The following is an 8,699-nucleotide window of genomic DNA, read 5'->3' as shown; positions in this document are numbered from 1 at the left end:
ACTCCCAAATGATTCGCTCAACGATTCATTTTTCCAAACCCCTCCTTTGCGTGACGCTAATCTGCGGTGATTGGTCCGATTGGTCGATTTCATTTCCATTACATCTTGCCTGTAATGCCTGATAAAGCAGTGTTTGTGAGCGCAGTGCTGCTTTGTGTACAACCGTTACCGGGGAAACAGCTATTTTTACAGCTCAAAAAGCTGCACCTAGTGGCAAAGAATGAATTTGCATTTTCAAGTTTTCCCGGGTCTGCACACGCAACAAGTGGGCGGGCAATATGCTAATGTTTCATGTTGATGTCAACATGAAACGGCTTGTGATTAGTTTTAAAAAGGACTCGTTTCAATGACTCAGAGTCAACTCTTTCTTTTGAGAGACAATAACTTTATACACGGTGCACTTTCAGATTTAAAACTTTGCAGGATGTTTTCATTCACTTCATTTCATAATTTTCAAAAATCCATAATATGGGCACTTTAATAAATATAAAGTAAAATAAATAATAATGTTATTGCAGCAATGTTGTGTATGTATTCATTATATTCAAATAAAATTGCGTTGCACTGTGGCCATATACAAATGTATTAAATTGACCATTAGGTTTTTAAAAGGTCAATGGCGAATAAAAAAAAAAAAAAACAGGGTGGCCAATGGCTGATATTTTCCTGCAAGTAGAAACATTGCATTTTAAATGTTTATACCAGCTAATATATATATATATATATATATATATATATATTTAGAGTTTTGAGTGTCAGTTTTTAACTAGAACATAGCTTGCTTTAAAGAGGTTCATACAAAAATGAAAATTCTGTCATTAATTACTCACCCTGATACTTGCATTTTGGTACTCTTGTGAACGTGCGTCGAAGACTGACACGGAAGAGAAGAAATTGTTGAATAAAGTCGTTATTTTCGTTTTCTTTGCGAAAAAAATATTCTTGTAGCTTCGTAACATTACGGTTGAACCACTGATGCCACATGGACTATTTTAATGATGTCCTTACTACCTTTCTGGGCCTTGAACATATCAGTTGTGTTGCTGTCTATGGTCAGAAAGCTACAAAAATGAAAATTCTGTCATTAATTACTCACCCTGATACTTGCATTTTGGTACTCTTGTGAACGTGCGTCGAAGACTGACACGGAAGAGAAGAAATTGTTGAATAAAGTCGTTATTTTCGTTTTCTTTGCGAAAAAAATATTCTTGTAGCTTCGTAACATTACGGTTGAACCACTGATGCCACATGGACTATTTTAATGATGTCCTTACTACCTTTCTGGGCCTTGAACATATCAGTTGTGTTGCTGTCTATGGAGGGTCAGAAAGCTCACAGATTTCATCAAAAATATCTTTATTCATGTTCATGAAGATAAACGAATGTCTTACGGGTTTGGGACGATATGAGGGTGAGTAATTAATGCCGGAATTTTCGTTTTTGGGTGAACTATCCCTTTAAATTGAACAGACATAAACTAAAATTTCATGGGGTCTTAATAGTGGAATGCATTAGTTACAACACATTGGCTTTTCTCAGAATATAGGTTGGGATGACGTTAGACGATGCAGTGGAATATTCTTTTGGCAGTGCAGTAAAATCCTGACACATTAAGGAGTCTTCCTTCTGCGCTTTTGATAAAGAGCCGTGTCTGTGGCCATCCGTGCAGCCCTGTACATCAAGACAGCTTTTCCTTCACTGTGAGAGCTGAGAAATAAGAGATCTTTCCCTGGATCTCGGTGTCCTTATCTAAAGAGTTCAGGGAGACGGATTCTCTCCACTTCAAATGCACTTGCACTGAAAGCCTTGCTACAGACAGCAAACCAGCCCAGTCAGAGAAGCCTTTTCAAGCCTGCAATCTGCTCCCTCCATCACTGCCACCTCCACAAAGGCCTGGGCGGAAGGTGGTAGTCTGATACTCCTGCGGCAGGCGGCAGAGAATGGCTCTGTTTTGACACAGGCCGCTTGGGCGGTAATCCTTTAGTTCCAGGTTAACTCTCTCTCCTTCATCTCAATGAACAAAACTGCAATGATCACATCAGTCTCCGCAGTGACCTAAAGATCAAAGTGCCAGAATCCTTCTCTCTGCCTGCAAGCCTTTATGTGTGTGCGTGTGGACGTTTGGAGCGTCTCGAAGAGAGGGGAAACAAAGCGTTCATTCTGTGGCAGTAGATGTGATAAGGCCAGCAAGCAGTGGGGACAAGAGCGTATGTTCTGGAGAGGAACTCTGCAGTCCGATAAGAGAAGAATTACTCTATGGCACAATACACTAGATTAGATGCACTACTCAAAATGTGAATAAATATACCAGCTGGAGGAGTTTCTAGCAGTGGTTCTCAGCTGGTTTTGCTTCAGGACACAGATTTGGTTGCAAGTTTAACCCTTACACTACTGTTCAAATGTTTGGGGTTTTTGAAAGAAGTCTCTTATGCTCACGAAGGCTGCATTTTTATGATCAACATCAGTGAAATACTATTAGAATTTAAAATAATTGTTTTAAATTTAGCTTTAATATATATGTTGCTATGATTTATTCCTGTAAGTCTTCAGTGTCACATGATCCTTCCTTCAGAAAACAAACATACTGACTCCAAACTTTTGAATGGAAACTGTATGTATTAATGAGGGCAAACTGTGCATTCAATTTTTCAATGGCTGATGGTGATAGCAGTATCTAGAAAGCAGAATGGTAGATGACCATATAATTCATTGATTGCAAATTAGTTGAACACAAATGCGCTGAAATGAAAAGAAACATTATTTTACACTCCATTTATTCACAAACAAATGAAAACAGAACTACATTTCTGGCCTAATTAATCAGCCTGGCCAAGAAATCGGATTATTGCTAGTCTTAACTGTGCTTGATTAGTTGTTTTTGTTGTTGTTTTTGTTAGCATTTTTGATCTTGACTCACCAGTTTAGAACTTGATTAAATCTTGATTTAGAACTTAGTAACTATAAAAGAGCTGAAGTAATTGTGCAGATGAATACGTATCAGTAATGCAAACATTTAGACAAAAAAATTTGTGGTCAGGACTCAAGTTATCTAAAGTTATATTAACATGATAACAGGTGAAATCTTGTGGTAAATGTGATATTAGTTGTTGTCTAATCTTTGTAAACCAGAATCAGAATACTTTTGGTGTTTTGCCGTCCGGTACAGTGCAGAGCCATGGGAGTTATCAGACATTTACAGGGTGTGGCATTTCCCTTGTCAAAACTGGCTGCGTCATAAAAATAACCACACTCTATCTTTTGACAAACAAACATAATTTTCTCTTAGCAACATGAGAGCAAACAGCGGATAGCCCGTGTCTCTTATCCCTCTCAGAGAGTGTGATTCCACAGCGTGGCTGAAAATAAACAAAGCCAAGCCAGTTTAATCTAACTCACAGGCCATCTTTGTCTAATCAATTTAGCAAAAGTTAAACATCAAACGCCAGCTCTTGGCCGCGGCTCAGCGTGAGGCAGAGCGGATGATTGTTTTATCAGGTGGAATTCTTAGATAGACTGGAGCCTCACAAACCCAAACATGAAATTTTGACGAGGTGAAGGGGGACAGTGACAACACCACCATCTCCAGCCTGAGAATCAGTTTGAACAATTTACATTGTGTCTAATGCTATTCTCCATCATTTGATCATCATTTTATCATTTTGTCCTCTCTATCTGCGGTAATAGCACAATGTTTGCACCAGGCAAAATACCACTGAGTTTTGTGCACTGCAAAAAATAACTGTTTAATTCATTTCTAATACAGGTGCATCTCAATAAATTAGAATGTCGTGGAAAAGTAAAGGAGCCCCTACCACTTATTGAGTACATGTACAGTAAATGAACATACTTTCCAGAAGGCCAACAATTCACTAAAAATGTTTTTTTTATTGGTCTTATGGAGTATTCTAATTTGTTGAGATAGTGAGTTGGTGGGTTTTTGTTAAATGTGAGCCAAAATCATCACAATTAAAAGAACCAAAGACTTAAACTACTTCAGTCTGTGTGCATTGAACTTATTTAATACACGAGTTTCACAATTTGAGTTGAATTACTGAAATAAATGAACTTTTCCACGACATTCTAATTTATTGAGATGCACCTGTAAGTCTTTCTGTTAATATTTTAAAGATATGAAATGTTCCACATTAAAAGTATCTAAATATCTTTGAAAGAGGATCCATTTACTTAAGGAGCAAAACTGCACAAGTATTAAAACAAGTATTAATATCTTATGTAAATTTACCTTGTCAAGTATTTATGTATTTATTTTTTTTAGATATTTTAGCGGAAAAATAGACAAAATACTTGTTCATCATTTGACAAATTAGAAAATAAGCACAAATATAATATTTTAAATAAAATTGTTTAGTTTTTATTTATTTGTAGTACAATGTTTTCATCATCCAATGGCTCTTTAGAGTTTTGTGTCCTAAAGTCTTTTGGTTAATTTTAACAATATTTTATGTTTTATGTTAAAATATCTACAATAAACATTAAAAGAAGATATATTTACTTCTTAGGAGCAAAACGGCATACAGCATTTAGTATTTAGACTGGTTCTAATAGATTTTGTCTTGAATATAAGGGTGCTTTCACACCTGGCCCGTTGTTTCGGAACCTAGCGCGTTTCCACCCTTAGCTCGGTTCGTTTGGGCATATGTGAACATGGCAGTCGCACTCGGATCCGCGCCAAAACAATCGGTCCGAGATCGCCTGAACGAGGTGGTCTCGGCTCGATTGAAAACGAACTCTGGAGCGGTTCGGTTGTCAAAATGATAAATTAATATAAGGACAGCTACAAAAAAACAAAAAACAACAACAATAAGTCCACGAAGCTGTTGCCGTTCCATCCTGACGGATGACAGCCGTGACAGCTAAGTGGAATCCTGGAAAATAAACCGTGGAACTTTGACCAATGAGAGAACAGTTTACTCGCGCGTGACGTGTATTAACAAATTTGGTCCGTTTAGAAACTTTGCCATGTGAAATCGAACTGCACCAAGAATAAAAAGCAACATTGTAATCATTTTAATCCCTGTTTCGGAACAAAGCAATCGATCTACAGGTGTGAAAGCACCCTAAGTTTGTTTTGTGTATTTTGCCATCTTTTTAAATTGTTTAAACTTAAAACAAGTGAGTTAATCAGTGCACTAAAACAAAATATAGTACACTCAAGGTCACAAACCTCTAAAAGTGAGTCTTTGCCTCCGATTTTGGGCATTTGTCGCCTTTAACGTTCTCACAAAATGTATCCACACCCTCCGCACAGGTTACCAGCCTCTCAGTACAGCCCGCACACTCGACGCCATGTTCATTCTAGCCTTTTTCGGTTTTCTTAGATGCTCGGAACTCACCATCTCTTCCAAATTCGATCCCTGCAATTGTCGGGCATCCCAGCAAGAATTTCTCCAGCCATTCTTTTGAGAGAACAGTTTACGTATAGCGTAATGTGTATTAACAAATTTGGTCCGTTTAGAAACTTTGCCATGTGAAATCGAACCGCACCAAGAATACAAATCAACATTGTAATAATTTTAATCCCTGTTTCGGAACAAAGCAATCGATCTACAGGTGTGAAAGCACCCTAAGTTTGTTTTGTGTATTTTGCCATCTTTTTAAATTGTTTAAACTTAAAACAAGTGAGTTAATCAGTGCACTAAAACAAAATATAGTACACTCAAGGTCACAAATCTCTAAAAATAAGTATTAATTTATTTTCTCATGTAAACTTATCACGGATTTATCATGGATTTTTAGATATTTTAAGAGGAAAAATAAACAAAAATAATCATTAAGAATATAATTTTTTATACTCTGAATAAGGTAAATCTGTAATATGAATCTATAATAAGCCTAATTGTCTATTGTAAAAAAAATTTAAAATTGTAATTTTAGAAAGGGGGTGTGTTGATGCTGAAAAAATGGAAGCGAAAATTTTAGCATATTTTGTACCTGGTTAACTGGATTGTGGAATTAAGTGAATATGATACAGGTTTTTGTTCTAAAATACTGCACGCATTTGGCAGCTGTTTTGTAAATTCACTTCTTTACAAAAAAGTGCATGTTCATCAAAAGTGGAACCTGTGTCTGTGGTCTTCTTTAATGAGGTCAATTTTGTGTTTGTGCACATTGTCAGATAAGACACATCAGGAGGCTTAGGGCTATCAGATTTATCATCCAAACTTGCCCCCAAATTCATAAAAGTACACACAAACACACAGTGTGATTGCTATCGGTTGCCTATGTGCTTTGATATGTCTGCAGAGAGAGCTGATGAGGTAGATATATCTGTGTGTTTGTGCACTCAGACGCAGGCAAATAGACATCACAGTGCACTAAAGGGGCTTCAGGTTGAGAGGTCACAGATCACTGAGCAGTGCTGATAACAGAACTCAACAGATTGATCTGACCCACAATCTTTACCTCATTTATTCTCTTTCAGCCATCCAGAAAGAACCAAGATGCAGTCAAACAACACACACACACACACAGATTTATATTTAGAACAGTGCCAAACATTCACATAGCTCTACATTGTTTCAAATAGAATGCAGTCAAACTGTAAGTCATAGGAAAGATCATGCACAGACACATGGCAGTGATTTTATCAAATTTACAAGAAAATCTCTTTGACAGCACAAATCTCTGCTTCGCAAAGCAATGTTAACAGTGTGTTTCTCTGACACAGTCACAGAGAATCTGCAAACACTGCATTATTTCCAGAATAGTGGAAATAGTGAATAGAACAGTATAGATAACTGAACGAGTTGTTTTTAAGATCTAATGTTTTCTTGTTGCGTTTAGTAAAAATTGCCTTTGTGCATGTCTGCAGTTAAAGACTGTTTCTGTATCCGAGACACAGTGAGGTGCGGTTTCAAATAAGAAATAAATTTGCAGTTGTATTGCATTCGCAGTAGTAGTAGATAAGGTACAAGGTTGTCTTTTTAAGGCTACTGCACCATTGACAAGCTGTTGTACTCCTAAAGTACATTTTGACCATATTTTCTAACAGTGTAACACCACAATATTTGAAATATAATATAATATGAAAGTCAGAAATTGCTATAATATCACAACTGTGAATAATACAGTTGCAGTTATGAGAAACGTAAACAAAATTACAAGAAAAAGCTGCAATTTTACGAAATAAAGTGACATAGTGAGACAGTCGCAAATAAAGAAAATAAAATCTCAGTTGTAAAAGAAAGTTGCAATTGCGAGAAATAAAATTCCTTTTTTTTTAATATGAGGCGCCAAATGGCTTTCATAGATAAAATTCCTTTTTAAACGACTATCAGTCACATAATGAGCTCTATCAGTAGAGTCAACACCCTTTCCTTCTAACAGGGAATTGCTGTCAGCAGAGAAAGAGAGAGATAAACGGTACAAAGAGAGTTGATTTATTAATGCTTTACATAAGAATGCAGGAATCATGAAGGTTTCACAGACAGATAGACAGGAACTGCGGTGTCTTGCTCACATTGTTTGTTCTCACTGAGGGTGATTTGTTGATTTGAATGGTAGGTTGCTGGTGTGTTAAATGACATGGTGTGATCAGTTTCCCATCACCCCCTGCAGTAATGCTAGCCTCTGTGCTGGGTTTGTACGGGGAGGTGCAGCTGTCTCCTATCAGAGCCTGTAGTTTCTTTGTAACTCAATCAGGCCTGATGGGCCCCTGCAACACCATCAGACAGCGGTTAGTGCAGCGGCCTGTGAAATCAGGTCCAGACTCACACTCTGGGCTTCACACTGGCCATGCATTTCTTTTTATCTCTCAAAACACGATCATCTCAACTGCTTCGCTCTTCTGAGGCCTGGCTTTGCTCAGTTTAACAACTCTGTTTGCAATTCAGCAGCAGTTCCATTAGTGACACTGAGATTGAAGGAGGCTCCAGCTGTAATGTGTTTTCCACTGCAATAGTGCTTTTGCTGATGTCGTAGCTAGCTGATTGGATTTTGATATGTGGGCATTGCATTCAAAAATAGAGGTAGATGAATACGAGGAGAGAAGAGTTTCAGCTGACTAAATGAGAGAAGTCCCGTTTGACTTTTGACATTTTTGGTAAAAATAGGTAAAAATACTTAAAATGAAACATGGATGAATCGTTCATTACAAAATTAATAACATGCATTTAAATAGGGTTAATTTTTATTTCATGCCAACTTTAATGCAAGTAATTTATTCCCGCAGATTTACGCCATCAAATCCTGGCTTTATTGTAAGAGCCACAAGTAATATTAAAATGTAATTAATTTAATTTTAAAATGACAGTGCATTACAATACATTATGAAATACATCAATCAAATAGATTAAAATAAATCAAAAATAGAGAAAAAACAAACAAATAAATAAATAAACTGTAAGAACGGGGCTGTCTCTAAAATTTTGTCAAAAATTGTATGGTTGTAAGCTATACCATAGTTATAACGTAGGCCTGGGACAACACTCCTGGTTGAGCAATTATGGAAAGAACATCCCACCACACAGCCACAAATGATAGTAGTTCCTAGTTGAGGACAAAAAGGTTTAAGAGCCACTTCTTCTTCAGTGGCACCATTTAGGCGGAAAAGAGAAGTGTTTGCAGTTAAATTAATCATCTGTATGCCTTCTGTACATGCCATATTGAAGAATGAACTCATTTCTCAATGAGCGTGCATGATGTTGAGTCTCTGTAGAAATCCTCTGTAAACCATGTTG

At 36.9% G+C, this 8,699-nt stretch overlaps 1 protein-coding gene across 2 annotated transcripts in view; it reads left to right on the top strand.

Moving 5' to 3' along the window:
- Positions 1-8,699, top strand: part of tgfbr3 (transforming growth factor, beta receptor III) — a 139,716-nt gene that overhangs the window by 78,128 nt on the left and 52,889 nt on the right. The gene's annotated exons all lie outside the window — the stretch shown is intronic.

This window comes from Sinocyclocheilus rhinocerous, unplaced genomic scaffold (assembly GCF_001515625.1).
Source record: "Sinocyclocheilus rhinocerous isolate Xijiao unplaced genomic scaffold, SAMN03320098_v1.1 scaffold212, whole genome shotgun sequence".
Classification (NCBI taxonomy): Eukaryota; Metazoa; Chordata; class Actinopteri; order Cypriniformes; family Cyprinidae; genus Sinocyclocheilus; species Sinocyclocheilus rhinocerous.
This window is presented reverse-complemented; position numbering and strand designations above follow the sequence as displayed.